The sequence below is a fragment of the Myotis yumanensis genome, unplaced genomic scaffold (assembly GCF_028538775.1).
Source record: "Myotis yumanensis isolate MYYU_CA2020_CCGP unplaced genomic scaffold, mMyoYum1.0.hap1 SCAF_2, whole genome shotgun sequence".
NCBI lineage: Eukaryota > Metazoa > Chordata > Mammalia > Chiroptera > Vespertilionidae > Myotis > Myotis yumanensis.
Genome location: NW_027223753.1, coordinates 13,800,738 through 13,817,713, shown reverse-complemented (window position 1 = coordinate 13,817,713; position 16,976 = coordinate 13,800,738). Strand labels below are relative to the sequence as shown.

The window sequence follows — 16,976 nt, the reverse complement described above, 5'->3', positions numbered from 1 at the left end:
CGAAGGGGTCAGACCAGAAGCTGAGGCATAAAAATAGCACCCAATGTAGAGACGGGAAGACTGAGGCAGCCTGGGGGTTGGTCCAAGATCCCATGGTGAGGCAGCCTAAAACTCAGTGACCCACACTTAGAGAAGGGTCCCAGGAAGCTCTCCGAGGTGGGAAGATGGAACTGGGGAAGGCCCTGGAGATGGAGCAGGGAGTAACTGCCCGCAGGCATCAATACGGGGTTTTCAATTGGCTGGTGCCTCCTGAGGCCTTGAGAGGGGGACAGAGTGCAACAGGAGCCTCAGACAGGAAGGCCTGGACCAAGGCTGTGTGTCGGCTACTCAGTGGCCAGATTGTCTGGCTCCCAGTCCCATACCTCCCCCTGGGACAGAGAATTCTTCAGGCATACCTCCCTCCACTCTCCCCACAAAGTCCTCAACACCCTGCCCATCTCCTCCTCTCCGATTCAACCCACCCCGCTCCCTGAGCACCTACTGTGTGCCCACCATGGCCTCAGCCCCTGCCTGCAGGAACCCAGAGACTGGCAAGGGTAACACGGAAGGAGCAGTTCTGGTTCTTGCTGTCAGAGTGAGGAGCATAGGCTTGACGGAGGGACAGGAGGGGCAGGAGAGCAGGAGCCTGGCGGTGGAACCCAGGTGTCCGGTCCAAACGGGAAGCCATGGATCCGTGGTGTACCCCGGGAAGCTGGGAGAGTGGGCTCAGCAGTCAGATCTACATCTGAACCCCACTTCCTAACCGGGTGACCTCAGGTAAGCCGCTTCCTCCCCACCTAAGCTGTGGAATGGGAATAACATCAGTACCGCCTGGCAGGTGGGCGTGACAATGAGGTCATGCACGGAAAGCAACAGTAAACGCTCGGTAAGATATTGGCAGCCATTACTGTAACTCAAGTTTCTACACAGCTTGGCACCAAGCAGTCCCTCAGTAAGTGGAAGTTGTGGTATTGTTATTACCATCAACATTAGCCAGGCCCCTCTGGTCAAGGAGAAGGCAGACTCTAGCTTTCTTGCCTGTCTTGGTAGGCAGAACAGTGCCCTCTGCCCCCACAGATATCTACATCCTAATCCCCACAGCCTGTGACGATTACCCTACATGGCAAAAGGGGACTCTGCAAATGAGATTACATTAAGGATTCAGAGATGGGGAGACTATCCAGTGTAATCACAAGGTTCTTTATGAGAGAGAGGCAGGAGGGGACGTAGGAGAAGCGAGGATGGGATCAGAGTGCAGTGAGGTGCTCTGACGATGGAGGTGGGGCCACAAGCCAAAGTATGCGGGCAGCCCCCAGAAGCTGGAACAGGCAAGGAAATGGATCCCATCAGCACCTTGATTTGATTTCAGCCCAGTGAAACGCATTTCAGACTTCTGACCCCCGGGACTGTAAGAGAATATATTTGCGTTGTTTTACGCCACTAAGATATGGTAATTTGTTACGCTGGCAAAAAGAAACTAACATATCATTCTCTCTCTTTTTTAGAAAATATATATTTTATTGAATTTTTTACAGAGAGGAAGGGAAAGGATAGTTAGAAGCATCGATGAGAGAGAAACATCCATCAGCTGCCTCCTGCACCCCCCCCCACTGGGGATGTGCCCGCAACCAAGGTACATGCCCTTGACCGGGATCGAACCCGGGACCCTTCAGTCTGCAGGCTGACACTCTCTCCACTGAGCCAAACCGGTCAGGGCAACATATCATTCTTAATGTACACCAGCAACTGCTCCATCCTTAAGAACCCTACACACTCACTTCCGCCACTGAGAAAAAGCCACCCCCACTGCTGACAGAGGTCAGTGGTTGGGGTACAGGGTTGGGGGCTCCCTGCTACGGGTTGAGGAGCGTTCTCCCAGCATTCCCAGTCCTGCTTGCCCTTGTATGTCCCTGAGAGGCAGTGGCTGTGGCAGCGCGGCTGCTGATCCCGTGGAACTGGGCACGGGTGGGCCCAGCAGCCGCCTCTGTTCTGGACGGATGGGAGAGCAGGGTGAGGTGGACTATTCCTGGGGCTACTGTCTCTCTAGTGTTTACCATGTGCCAAGCCCTGCCCAGGACCCAATCTTCCCAAAGCCTGGGAACTATTACCAGTCCCATTTTACAGATGAAGAAACTGAGGCTCAGAGAAGTAACGTAACTTGCCCAAGGCCATCCAGCAGGATGTGGTCTGGCTGCCACTTGACAGGCCCAACCATGGGGCCCCCCTGCCTTCCCTGGGTGCTCTGTCCACTCCCAGGCCACTCAGATCTGAGACCCATCGGGCAGGGGACCTCTGCTGTCAGCCAGGTGGTGGGACCTGGGACCGCTCCCTGCCCCCGCACTCCCTGGGCCTTGGGGCTACGAATCATGTCCCCTTGTCTGCCTCCCAGAGGTCTGCCCAGTAGCTGAAGTCACAGGTGCAGGTGCAGGAGGATCCTGCAGGGGGCTGGACCCCGGGGGGAGGAAGAGGTGCTCTGAGAATCACAGCACCAGCACCCCTAGATGGACGGACGCCAGCCCCTCCTCGTGGTGAGCAGCTGTAGCCTGTGCAAAGCCGTCCCCAGTCTGACCTCCCTCAGGCTTCCTACAGCTCGCCATCACATTCCCATTCCACAGAAAATAACCATAATGAGGACAATTGCGATCATGGCCATCAGTGGAGCCCCTATCTATGCCAGGCAGCGAGCTAAGAGCTTGCTGATGTCCTCTCATTCTACCGTCTCACACATCCTCCAGGAGGAAACACCTAACTCGGCCTCCTTTCCAACCAGCACCCGGGGGCTCAGAGCCACTCCTGCGGCCTCTGTCAAGATCCTCGCTGTCCAGAGGAGGACATGGGCCCAGAGAGGGTCCTGGCCTGCACGAGGCCCAGCGAGAGCAGGGGTGGCTGAGAACCCAGGTCTCCAGGCCCCCAGAGGAGCCTGCCTTCCTCTGGGCACAGGGCATCGCTTGAGTGACATCCTTGGGAGGTGGGAGCTCTAGCTGAAGGCCCTGAGGACCAGGGGCAGGTGGGTCTAGAGCAGCCGTGGGCAAACTACGGCTCGAGGGCCGGATCTGGCCCGTTTGAAATGAATAAAACTAAAAAAAAAAAAAAGACCGTACCCTTTTATGTAATGATGTTTACTTTGAATTTATATTAGTTCACACAAACACTCCATCCATGCTTTTGTTCCGGCCCTCCGGTCCAGTTTAAGAACCCATTGTGGCCCTCGAGTCAAAAAGTTTGCCCACCCCTGGTCTAGAGTCTGCCCAATGGGGTGGCATATGGCTCTAAATCCATCTTCTTGTGTCTCTCGTGTACCCAATTCCCTGGCTGCCAGCATCTGGGAGCTGGAAGCCAGAATTAGGGCTCCCCAACGCCCCCCAATTGGTGTTATCGGGGACACTGCCTGTACCCTGGCCCCTCCCAGGAGACGTTGCCTCAGATGACTTCCTGGTGGTGCTGGTGCCAGGCTGGGAGTAGGGAGGAGGCAGGCTGGGCGTCTCTGTCACAGCAGGCTACAGAGCCCTGCGCGGAATCCCAATTGAGCTATTTTTAATGTGCTTCAATTTTCATTTTCTTTTATTGGAAAACACAGATGGTGACTTGCTGCCCCTCACACACACTGAGCAAGGCGCCGACAGGGAGAGCGATGTGCGGCAGACACATGTCCGCCCCTCCCGTGCCCGGGGAACCGTAGCCAGCCACCCAGTCTTGCGGCTGCTCTGGGCCTCAGTTTACCCAGCTGTGAAATGGAGTTGGCTGAGGTGGCCCCCAAAGTCCCCACCGCTCCACAGTCTATGAGGGTCTGGGCTAGAGCAGGGGAGGAGGCTCCACTCGGCCACTGGCAGCAAAGGGCATCACTGCCGGGGAAAGAGAGGTACGCGGGAGGGGAAGGGCCATGTCGGCCATGGGGAATCATCTTCGTGACACCTCCAGCCATGCTTGGAGGCTTTCCCATTTTACAAATGAGGAAACTGAGGCTCAGGAGATCAAGTGCCCTGCCCAGAGCCCAGTGGCTGGGGCAGGGCAGAGCTGGGCGCTGACCCAGGGCTGTGTGAGCACACCTCCCATTCTCATTCTCACCCTCTCCGCATCGCTCCCAGCCAGATCCTCTGTTATTTATTTTTCTCATTACAAGAGCCGTACATGCTCATTAAAGACCATTTGGAAAATGTAGAAAAGTCAGAAGGAAATATAAAGTACAAAATAATAATCATCTCCCCCAGTTGGCCCTCCACCCCTACAGGACCACTGCCAGCATCTTGGCGTATTCTTTCCACTCTTTTTTTTTTTTTCACATAATGTGCGATGCTTTTAACATCGTTTGGTGGTGGCACTAGGTAGCATCTGGCTGTGCACACAATGGACTTGGGTGCCTTTTAAAAACACCAGTCCAGCCCTAGCCAGTTTGGCTGAATGGATAAAGCGTCCGCCTGTGGATCAAAGGGTCCTGGGTTCGATTCCTGTCAATGGCATGTACCTTGGTTGCAGGCTCCTCCCTGGCCTGGGACCTGGTCGGGACTCGTGCAGGAGGCAACCAATTGATGTGTTGCTCTCACATCGATGTTTCTCTCTCTCTTTCCCTCTCTCCCTAAAAATCAACGGGGGGGGGGGGGGGGGGGGGGGAGCGGGGGGGAGAAATATCCTCAGGTGAGGATGAACAACAAAAAAATAAAAGTAAGAACACCAGTCCTGGCTGTCCCTTCCCCCAGAAAATGGAAAGACTTCGGAGCAAGCCGGCGATTGCAGCTGGGAATCCGTATTTCCCAGGTGATGCTCAGGCAGCCACAAGCTCACAGCCTGCACTGGGCAAGACCACGGGCTCCAGCTGAAGCCACCAGGCCTGCCTGTGGTCTGAGCTGTGAGCCCTGGGTGAGAGAATGCAGCTCTCTGAGCTGCAGTTTCCTCCTCTGCAGGGTTGTGGAGAAGGCGAGAGGAAAAGATCTCACACCCACCCAACATACTGCCCCCTGCCAAGGCTGTCATCCCAACTGTCCCAAAGCCACTTCTTAAGGCCCCTTTCCCAGCGTGTGGCTGGTATGGTGGAAAGGCTCCAGGAGGAGAGAAACATGGAATGTAACGGAGAAGCAACCACCGTGGGCCCTGGGGGTGCTCAGCTGGCCTGGTGGCCATCCGTCTCATCTCCCTGGTTATGCCCGCCCTCTCGGACATGGGGACACACGTGACCACAAGTACGTGTGGTGCACCTGTGGCCACGGAGACAGGAGGCAGACTTCTGGGAGCTCAGGCCTTGGGTAAGGTGGGAAGCTGCGACCTGAGGAGGGGGATGGAGCCATCTGGAGCCAGAGAAAGGGGCACAGGGAGGGCAGGAGGAGTTGTGACAAGCAACAGCATCATCGATGGTGATGAAGACCTTGCCTCTGCCTCCCAGGTGTCCCTTTCCACATCACAACTCAGACCCTGTCACTCAAGGATTGTTGGTGGCTCCCCAGTACCCACAGGTGGAGGTCCAAAATGAGACTGGCGGTCATTCCCACCAATAATTACTGAGGACCTACTATGTGCCAGGCTTCCGGAATGAATCGCCTGCCATTCCCATCCCCTCTCCTGCCTGCCCCTCTTACTCCATATGCCAGCCATTTCTGTCCTTAAAAAAAGCCGGCGCCCCACTGCTAAGCCCGGAATTGATCTTAGCCAAAAATCTCCTCCAGCCCACCCCAGCTGCCCAAATCCCGCTCAGCCCCCAGGGCCTGGCTCATTCCTTTCTGGGTGCCCCCATCCCATCACCCACACTGGGATATAATAGTTCCTGAGTACCCCACCTCCCCCAAACCGTGGGGGCCAAGGGGGCAGAGCTAGGTCAGATTACACTCTATCTGAAAGAATCAAACGTGAACTTCTCTACGTCTCAGTTTTCCTAGCTGTAAAATGGGTGGGTTGTGTTACCTGTCTCACCTGCCTCAGTGGTTTGGCATCTATAGCGAATTAGAGGATGTGGTCGTATTTTGAAAACTGTAAAGTGCACAAGCCTTAGGTACATGGGTGGGATCTGGGGCCAGCCCTTGAGGGCCATCCTGTCCCCCAACACCCAGGCCTGCTGTCCGCTGGGCCCGCAGGCTAGCTTTGCAGACTTTGCTGTGAGCTGCAGGAACGGCGAGGTACGTGTGGTTGTGGAGAGCAGGCCTCTACCAAAGGTGCCATTATTGTCAAGGAAGGTACAGTGTACTGCCCCTGTGCAAACACTGCCTGCCTCTCCTCTAACGTGTGTCATAAAACACGACAGGGGCGGGGGTGGACACTGCTTTGAATTCTTGCCCAAAGGCTCAGAGACACTTAGAGGCAGAGGCACGGGGGTGTGAGGGGCGTGGCCGTGGGCCAGCACTCCTTAAAGAGGACGGCCCAGTGCCTCACAGTTTGGGAGGCACTTTTCCCTTCACCGTCTCAGGCTTTTCTTACAATAGTCCCACCACATGGACACTCATTCATTCATCAGACCTTCCCTGGGCATGTCTATGCCGGCCTCAAGCTGAAGGAATAAGTGCCAGCCCCGGGGCCATGCAGATAACGGGGTGGTGGTGGGGGGTGGGGGTGGGGAAGGAAGGGCATGGGGCAGACAGACCACCATTAAAGTGCAATAAAAGGTAATAGGTCCCACAAGCAGGGTGCATGGGGCACACAAGGAGCATAGAGGAAACAGGCAAGCCTCGGGTCCTCACCGTACAGGTGGCATATCTGTGGCTCAGGGAGACTGAGGGTTTTGCCGAAGGCCCGTGGTGGTGATGGTGGTGGTGTACACCCTTAGGGTACCTCATGGCAGATGAGGAAGTGAACCAAGAAAATAACGGGAAAAACGGTTCCACGCAGAAGAAAGAGCAGGTGCAAAGGGCCTGAGGAGGAAGTGGTCCTTATCGGACTCGGTTTCCTGGTGTGCTCATGAGCTAACTATGGGACGGGCTCCGCGGAGCCCTGCAATGTGGGTTGTCCCGGGCCCTCTCAAGAGGCAGCACCCATGTGAATGAGAGCTAGTGGCCGCTGGAAACCCAGGCCTTGATGGGAGGACCGCCTGGTGCCCTGACCGGGTGCTGCCAGACTTCCTGCCCTCGCTCAGCCTCCCAGGAAGCCCCCTCCTAGGAGGCACTGCCTCCCCTCCGTCAGTCCTCCCTGACCCTCTGCCTCTCTGCCTCTCTGCCCCTCTGGCAGGCTGCTTTCAAGTTCTCCTGATCATCCCCCAGTTTTGGGATCCCCATACCTAAAAAAATAACAGCCTACACATAGCGACCACAGTCTGATTCCTAGTAACATTAGAATCCCCATTATACGGATGAGAAAACTGAGACTCAGAGAAATGACATTTGCTCAGCAGCCCACACCTGGAAATAAAAGAGCAAGGATCTGACTTTTGCATCTTGGCCACCAACATGCCATCCAGACTGAGGAAGACCCGAAAACTTCGGGGCCACGTGAGCCACGGCCACGGCCGCATCGGCAAGCGCAGGAAGCACCCGGGGCCGCGGTAATGTCGGCGGCCTGCATCAGCACAGGATCAACTTCGACAAATATCACCCAGGCGACTTTGGGGAAGTTGGCATGAGGCCTCACCACTGAAAGAGGAACCAGAGTTTCTGCCCAACTGTCAACCTCGGTAAACTGTGGACCCTGGTCGGAGGGCAGACACAGGTAAATGCTGCCAAGAGCCAGAATGGAGCTGCTCCTGTCACTGATGTGGGGCGATCGGCTCCTACAAAGCCCTGGGGAAGGGAAGGCTCCCAACGCAGCCTGTCATTGTGAAGGCCAAGTTCTTCAGCCGAAGAGCCCAGGAGAAGGCGAAGGGTGTTGGTGGGGCCTGTGTCCTGGTAGCTTGAAGCTACATGGAGGGAAGTTCATTAAAAGGTCCACAAGTAAAAAAAAAAGAGCAAGGATCTGGAGTCACACCTGACTCAAGTCTGCTCACAGCTTCCCTTCCAGTCAAATCCTTTCATCCTTCACGGGCCGCCGCCTTCGGAGCCTCTCCCCGCCTGGCCCCCTCACCTCCGTGTCTAGAGCCTGCCTGCACGTGGCTCAGCAGGGCCTCCCCAGCGAGGCTGGGGTCTCCTGGGGGGTAGGGCTCTCGGCGGAGAGAGAAAGACCCAAGTCCTGCGCATCCGCAGGTCCCCCAGCAACAGCCCGCCCATCAGCCACCGGCCTGGAGAAGGCCCGCCCTTCTCTCTCCGACATCACCCCCTGCCACTACCCTGAATTCTAAAAACATAGTCTTTAAGTGAAAACATACATGCTTATTATGAGACATTATAGAAGGGTATAAAGTGAAAAGCCGAAGTGCTTTCCCCAGAAGTAGTCACAATTAGATACCATTTAGACGTTTCGCTTGTGCCGGAAACGTGGGCAGGGAGCCATAAACGCGTATTTATTCCTCTGAAAGTCACCAAAGGAGTCACACGCGACGTGCTGTTTGCAACCTGCTCAGGGCGCCTCTGACCCTGGTACAGAAAGTTCCAGCGCGTTCTCCCTATTGGCAGCAGCCTCCGCCCGTCTCAGATTCCTGTAGGCCCCTCTCTACTCACCCCTCGGGGTGTCTGCGAGGAGAAACTGAGGCAACAGGTGCGGGTTCCCAGCCGGGCCCAGGGCAGGCTCTCAGAAACGCTGAGTGGCGGGGCATGGGGTGGTGCCATGGGTCGGGCCGGCTGGGTCCCAGGTGGAAGCGAGGTGAGAGCGGGTCCGTGGCTGGAGAACATCCTCCCTCTCCCTCTTCCTCCGGGCTGTCTCGCAGGCCGCCCCCGCCGCGCCGATCCCCCACACCTCATAAATCTGCAGGCGACTCCCGGACAAAGCTGAAAGCTGGCGAAGGGAAGGAGCTTGGGTCTGGAAGCACCTGAGGCCCTGGGCCCTGACCTGGCTGGGCCCTGTCCTGGGGCCCTGGGGGGTCAGTCTGACCGACGGCTCCCTGTGCCTGCCCCAGGGGACCTTTCCCGCCCAGCCGCCCAGCTGAGCTTCCCACCTCCCCTACGGACCTCTCCGCCGCCCATCCATCCCCAAACCGCAGCCGCACAGACCTTTCTCGAACACCCTTTTTATCATGTCACTCCCTGCTTGTGGCCTGCTGGTGGCTCCCCAGTGCCTGTGGGAGAAAGCAGAAACTCCTTCCCCCGGAATTCCTGAGCCGGCCCAGCCACCCCTTCCAGCCTGGTGTCTCCCACCCCCACCCGAGCCCTCTGCTGCGCTGGTTTGGCTCCTTCAACGGCATGTCCCACCTCCCCACGGTGCCTGAGTCCATGCAGTGGACACCCATGTGTCTGGCATGTGGGCTGCCCCTCCCCACGGGGTGACCCTGGGCACATCACTGATGCCCCTGAAGCCTACCTTCTCCTCGGAAAAAGAACTACCTTTCTTCCGAGTCCCGGTCAGGGCACATGCCCGGTTGCGGGAGGCAGCTGATTGATGTGTGTCTCTCTCTCCCTCTCCCTTCCTCTCTGAAATCAATAAAAATATGTTTTTAAAAAAGAACTACCTTTCTAGAGTTGGCCGGAGGATTGCATAAGAAGAGCTCTGCAAAATGCAGGGACAGTGCTTGGCCCTTCGTAAGATCTAAATAATGTCAGTCTCCTTCCTTTCTTCCCTGTGCATAGTAATAATAATAATAGCAGCAAACACACAGAGTGCTTGTGCCAGGCTCAGTTGGAAGCATTTACACGTATTACTTTATTTAATCTTCCAAACACTCCTATGAGATAGGCACTGTATTATCCCCATTTTATAGAGAAGAAAACTGAGGCACAGAGCAGTGAAGTCATTATCCAAGGTCATGTGACCAGCTGGGGCAGAACTAAAATTTGAACTCAAGGCATCCAGCACCCCAGGAAGCCTTCTCGAAGCTGATCCTCTAATAACAAGGACTCGGAGATTCACCCTGAGGGCACCAGCCTGGGGGTGAGGGGAAGGGGGGAGACCACTGGGACAGGGGGGCCTTCCTGAGGCTCTGGTTCTCTCCACGGACAGTAGCTTGGCCGAAGGTAGCCTCCTGCCCCTTCAATCTCCGATCCCCTCTCCTGGATCCATCTAAAAATACTAAAATGCTGGGAAAGCGTGTGAAAGTGAGTTTGGGGAAGGCAGGTCAGGGCAGCGTCAGGAGACCCGAGCTTTGTAGCGTCCATGTGCCGTGGACAAGTCTCTTCCCCTCACTGGACCTGTTTTCTCACGGGGATCGCGAGAGGCTTTAGTGGGGGCAGATATTGCATTCTAGAGACAGAGAGAATGTTCCCCCTTTTCAATTCTCCTCAATCCCTGGCCCCTCAAAGACAAAGTCTGCCCTGGGGCTGCTGAGCCTTGACCATCTCTCTGAAACAGCACGAAACCCGCCAGCAGGCGGGCCTCAGGCCCAGGGCCTGTGTGGAGTGGTCTCTGGCGCTGGCGGCTCCCCAGTGCCTGTGGGAGAAAGCACAAACTCCTTCCCCCAGAGCTGCTCCTCACTTTACCTGCCTCTCACTCCAGCTCGGTGCCTCGCCCTGTCACATACAGCAACACAGGGAAGTGCGAGAGAAACAGCAACCTTGGCGAGTGAAGACAGTGACCAATCAATCTCCAGGGTCCCACACGAGGTCCCGGGGAGATGGAGCCCCTGTTGCCCACAGCAGGGACCTGTCTGCAACCTGTCCTTGTATCACCTCTGCCTGCCTCCCCAGGCCCTGTGGTCCCTACACCCTGCTATCACCCTGTCCTGTTGCTGCTGCACTTACAGGTACCTTCTGTCTGTGTCAAGAGATATTGGTCTCGTTTGTGGCAGGGATATGGATTTGCCTTAATATAGGGTGTCCCAAAATTCACGCAAGATTTGAATTTTGCGTGAGCATTAACAACAACAAAAAATAAAAGCCTAATTTTACTTGGTTTATTGAATCAGATTCTATTATCTGTTGCCCTTTGATTTCAATCCCTTCAATTTGATAAGCATTACCAAGTACCAATTATGGCCCAGGAGCAGGGACAATGAAGACCGATGAAGACCACGGCTTTGCATATGTGCCAGCAAAACCGTGGAGGCCATTTACGCGATGTGCTATTCTATACATAACCCTATACTGTATACTTTATGAATCAATAAAAAATTTACAATTTTTTATTATAAACCTGTGTTTTCTATCAAAATTACTTCTTGCGTGAATTTTGGGACACCCTATACACCGACAGTAGTTAGTCCTCCTTTATCCACGGTTTGACTTTCCATGGTCTCAGTTACCTGCGGTCAACCACAGCCCGGAGATATTAAATGAAAAAATTCCAGAAATAACAGTAAATAGGATTTAAATTGCACCCCATTCTGAGTAGGGTGATGAAATCTCAGCGCCTTCCCATCCAGGACGGGCATCATCCCTTTGTCCAGCGCGTCTGTGCTGCGTATGCAACCCGCCCGTCAGCCACTTAGCAGCCACCTCGGTTATCAGATCGACTGTCGAGGTACCACCGCGCTTGTGTGTTCTAGTCACCCCTATTTTATTTACTAATGGCTCCAAAGCCATTCACCTAACTGTTATTATAGCATGTTGTTATAAGTGTTCTTTTTTATTATGATTTGTTGTTAATCTCTTTCTGTCCCTAATTTATAAGTTAAACTTTATCAGAGGTATGTATGTATAGGAAAAAACATAGTATAGATAGGGTTTGTTACGAACTACGGTTTCAGGCATCCACTGTGGGTCTTGGAACATGTCCCCTGCACATAAGGGGGAAACGTTTGTACTCCAGCAAATAGAAAAGTGAATCATTTCAACAACAATAGTGAGAACACAGCTCGAGACAATAGGAATTGAAACTGACAACTGGAAACCACAGGACAAAAGATTCCTGAGCCCCTTGAAGCCCTACCGTTCTGGTGTGGCTTACGGACAGTCCTGCTATCTCTGTGGGTTGAAAAGAGCTTCCTGGCTAGCCTGTCTCTCTCCGGGAGTGGCCACAGTGGGTTCAATATTTGTGGGGTACCCCTGGAGGAGCCCACAGATGTCCTGGCATGCAGAGCGCGCAGGCTCAGGGTCTTGCAGGGGCCTGGAACCCTCAGGGACCCAGCACGCACCCTAATCTGTCACCCATGTAAGGGTGAAGCCAGGTTGGGGAGCAGGCTCTAAGTCTTTCCCCTCAGCCCCCCCCCCCCCCCAACCCCGGCACCCTCTGGGCTGGAGGTAGAGGCTTCGGGAAGGACCCCTCACCACATCTGGAGCTCATTACGCCGAGAAGCTGGAGAGGCTAAGGATATAAATGGGTCCAGCAAGGGTTTAGATAAATACACGGATGATAGATCCGCACCAGGTTATTGAGGGGAAGTGAAAGGATGTTCGGGGAAGATCCTTAACCTTGTCAAGCTCCTCCGACAAACTGTCCCCGGGGGGCCTGTCGACTCAGCAGCCTCATCTCCTGCCTCTCCCCCACACACAGCCCACGTGAAGCCAGAGGCAGAGACGGCTGCCTCTCCGGACGCCACGCTTTTGCCTGGGCTGCTTCCTCTGTGTGGCATGCCCTCGCCTTCCCCTTTCACCCGGCTCCGGGAAGCCTTCCCTGACCACCCACGCCGGGCGTGGCACCGTGGCCTTCACGGCGTGGGACCTACCTGAGACTAGCGCAGGGCCCAGGGTGTAGCAAGTAGGCAACAAAGGTAGCGACCAGGATGTGTGCCAAGCATTTCACGTGCACCGACTCAATCCCCACAACGACCTGGTGAGGCAGGTCGCCTGGTCATCCCCATCTTAGAGACGAGAAACCTGAAGCTCAGAGAGGTGAAGCGACTTGCCCATGATCACACAGCCAGGAAGTGGGGAAGTCAGGATGCAAATCCAGGGCGGCCAGATTTGGAAGCTAATACCCTCTCTCCCACACCAGGATGCCTCACCCAGTGGTGGGTGAAAAAAGATGGTTGACTGGAAGAACGAGTGAGAAACCAAACATCGGCCAAGATCCAACTCCACCCGGCCCTCGTCAGAGGCTCTGACTGGAAAGGGGGCGTTACTGGCCTTGTATGTCCCATCTACACAGTAGGCGTGCTCCGCAGTGATTTTTCTGTCTATACAAGACACACAGACAGTCATAAATAGCATCTGCAGAGCGCCTCAGACATGACGAAGACCATTCGTCAGGTTTAAGCCTCCCGGTAATCCTGCATGCTAGCTTTCATTTGACAGACGAGGAAACTGAGGCCAAGGGAGGAGACACGACCCGCCCACGGCCATGGCGCTAGTGCTCAGCCAGGATCCTGTGAGTGGAAGCCCAGGCCAGTGCCTGGTTTGGGGAGAAGCTGGCCTCGATTTTCTCATCTCTATGGTGGGGACATTGACTCCACTGTATTCCCCTCTTCACTGGAGCCTCATGTCCCTCCAGGACAAAGAGGTGGCCCTGAAGATCAGTGACTCAGAAAGCAGCCGAGCAGTGGCATCTACTTCTACCTCACTTCGTGCATCCCTCCAGCCAACGGTCCTCGACCTTGTTCCTCCTCACTGGACACATGGGGACAGCAAAGCTCGGTGGGCCGACGCATCCTGCTGAAGATGGGGACGTGGTGGAATCAGGATTTAAGCCCAGCTCATGTCTCTCTGCAAGGCAGAGGTGTGGAACCTTCTAGAAAGGCATGAAAGTGAGGAAGGTAAGCACTGAGGGCAGACGGAGGACCACTCCCTGCTCAGGCTGTACCGAGTGAGCGAGCGAGCCCGGGCGGAGAATGTAGAGAATGTGATGGAAGTCAGCTCAGCTGGTGGCCAAATGCTGATGCAGGGTTGACCTGAGGTGAGGGCCTGCCTGTGCAGGAAGCAGCAGAGATAACGGGATCACCTTACAGCACAGGACACTTCCAGGCAGGTGAACACACCTCAGCACGCCTCCTGCCAGGTGCCCCAGCGGCCCCGAGTGCGGGAAGCAGACAGGGTGTGGGCCGCAGGTGAGACCTCAGCCCCATCTACCCTTGCTGTGTGACCATAGGCCGGTTCCATCCCCTCTCTGAGCTTCAGCTTCTCCACTAGCAGATGAAGGGCTGGGACTAGACCAGAGTTCCTCAAACTTCAGTCATTCCTAAACTATTTAACCATGTAACCATTTGAACTACATTTTTAAATGGACTCCCCTATATTTTTTTTCTGAAATAAATTCAGTAAAAGAAAAATCAGGTTACTACTATAACTAGAAGAAAGCCAGCACTGATTCCTATAACCAGAAGTAGTTTGGCGAGGTGGTTAAGAACACGGCCTGTGGCCCTTGCTGGTTTGGCTCAGTGGATAGAGCGTCAGCCTGCAGACTGAAGGTTCCCAGGTTTGATTCCAGTCAAGGGCACATGCCAGGGTTGCGGGCTTGATCCCCAGTAGGGGGCATGCAGGAGGCAGCCAGTCAATGATTCTCTCTCATCATTGATGTTTTTATCTCTCTCTCTCCCCTCTCTGTTCCTCTCAGAAATCAATAAAAATATATTAAAAAAAAAACAAAAAACATGGCCTGTCGGGCCAGCTGCCTAGGTTCAAAACCCTTGCTGTGACCTTAGGCAAGTTATTTAACCTCTCTGTGCCTCCTCAGCTTACTCATCTGCAGGCTTAAAATAATAACAGCGCCTAAATCATAAAGTTGGGATGAGGATAAAAGGAGTTGATATTTGCAAAGTAGTGGCACTTAGCAAGTTTGTTAAATAAAAATAAAGATACATAAATTACACGCAGTGAAAGCGAGAGGGTGCCCTGGCATTCCAGCTCCTTAGTAGGGTCTGAGCTTGAGGCCTGCTTTTCCTTATTGAAAAGGGAGATTAGGGGCTGTCAGCGAGGTGTTGGAGACATGTTGGCAGGAAACAGACTTTCTCCGTGAGTAATCAGCAGGGGTGGAGGAGAAGGCAAGGGGAACTTTCTCACCGTGTGATTCAGTGTCATTTAATGCCATTTCCGTGTTCCTCCCAGAGTCTGCTCTGTTGGAAGCCCTGGCAAACACGGGACTAAAGCACATAGTCTGGCTCTGACGACCTGGGACTCCAGGAAGAGAAGAGAGCAAACCTCAGATGCCACGGCACCCATCCCACCCCACGTCCCTTCCTGCTCCAGCCCCTTTGCCTGCTAAAAGCCCTGCACGGTGGCAGCCACTCCCTGCCGGGATTTTCTTGGTCAGCCCTGATTTAAACTGTCCCACTCCAGCCGTGGCCGTGGCTCAGTTGGTTGGGTGTCATCCTGTGCACAAAAAGGTTGCAGGTTCGATTCCCGGTCAGGGCACATACCCAGGTTGCAGGCTTGACCTTCGGTGGGGGGCGTGCAGGAGGCAGCGGATTGATCTTTTGCTCTCACATCAACGTTTTTCTCTCTCTCCCTCTGCCGTCCTCTCTCTCTAATAACAAACAAACTAAACTAAACTAAACTCTCATAGGGGGGGTGGACTTTAAGTACCATTTCTGACCTGCCTTGGGCAAGTCACATCCTTGCTCTGTTCCATTTCCTCGTCTGCCAGTGCAGGATAAAACTCCCCACCTCAGAGGGTGGCTAGGGTGGCAACACAATAACACCTTCGGGCAAGTCACTCCACCTCTCTGCACCTCTGTTATGTTAAGGGCTTAGCACAGTTCTGGGCACATAGCTAGTTCCCAATACACAACGATTGTTATAAATAAATTCAATGTGAGAAAAAAGCCCTCTGTCCTACCACGTCTTGATGACAGTAATTGTAGCACTTCATGCATTCTCTCCTCAGGCCCATCCTCTGTCCGTCTGTCTTCTGAGTGTCGCACTCATCTCAGCACCCTCGGCTTCAGGTGTAGGGATGGAACCCAATGGAAGCCCAGCTGAGTTTGTTGGATAAATGAATGAACGAATGAATGAATGAATGAATGAATGAATGAATGGCTCAGGTGAACCTGAGCTACCCTGGCTGGGGGTATGAGAGGGAGCAGTACCCTTCCCCTCTCTATGCCAGGCCTCATACCCTCAGCTTCTATTTATCTTCCCTCCGTGAGGCACAGGGAGGGACAACTTTCCTTGGTGGGAGCCGATGTCATGCTGAGATCTGTGACATCAGACAACCACCACCTCTCTGCCATCACCGTGGAACTGAACACCTTGGTCTGAACGAACCGCTCGGCTCACTCCCGGGTCTCTGCTGGATGTCTGCGATGGGCCAGCCCTGGCTAGGCGGTGTGAGAGGAGAGGACTCCACGGCACACGCGCATCCCAGTCCCTGTCCTCCGTTCCTTTCTCTAGGGCACCAATATGTGCTGGGACCCAAAGTCACAAATACAAAGAACAGGACAGCCCCTGGTGGCAAGGAGCGCTTCGACATAGGCTCCGTGACATGCGTAGCCTACCCTGTCGTGTTTCATAAAACACTATGTACTCTGCTATTCCCAGAAAGAATTGGAGGGAAGTTTATGTATGATATTTAAATTACATTTACATTTTAGAAGCATCCAGAAAGCCCTTAGGAATAAGAAAAAGAGAATTATTCTGTGAATCTGGGATGCGGTAATGGCTGTAATCGAAAACAATGTTCGCTCTGAGCTTCCTAGTAGCCAAAGTGAGAATGGAAGCAGGTTGAGAGGGGAAGATAAATGGACATAAGAACAACAGTCAAAACTTACTGAGTGCTGACCCTGTGCCAGGCATTAAGAGCTTTATATGCAAAAACATGTTGGATGTTCACAGTGACCCAGTGAAATAGAGCAGATTTCTCTTTCCCCTTTTACAGATGGCGAAACTGAGGCAAGAGAGAATAAGTAACTTGATCACGTGGCTAGCGAGATTTTAACTGGGAAATGTGGCTCGCAAGCCGCCTTAACACTTAGCCACTGTGCTATTCTGCCAGCCCCTTTACCTGTGCTTTGTCACTGGATTTACAAAACGGGTGTTATTATCTTCATTTTGGGAACGATGTAACAGAGGCACAGAGAGGTGAAGCAACTTGCCCGAAGGTACACAGCGCGTCAGTGGCGGAGTGGGGCCTGCCAACATCACTGCCCTTCCCCTCCAGCAGACTAGCTCAGCTCCACAGCACAAAGGCTCTAGAGCTCATGGCCCAACAAAAGGGCGCAAAGCTCAACCCAGGGGACGAGACAGGTCACACCTGAG

The 16,976-nt window shown here is 54.1% G+C and overlaps 1 protein-coding gene and 1 pseudogene across 4 annotated transcripts in view; one reads left to right on the top strand and one right to left on the bottom strand.

Moving 5' to 3' along the window:
• EPHB2 (EPH receptor B2) overlaps positions 1-16,976 on the bottom strand; it is a 180,603-nt gene that overhangs the window by 131,825 nt on the left and 31,802 nt on the right. The window lies entirely within an intron of this gene.
• On the top strand, positions 7,341-7,792 carry LOC139001657 (large ribosomal subunit protein uL15-like; annotated as a pseudogene).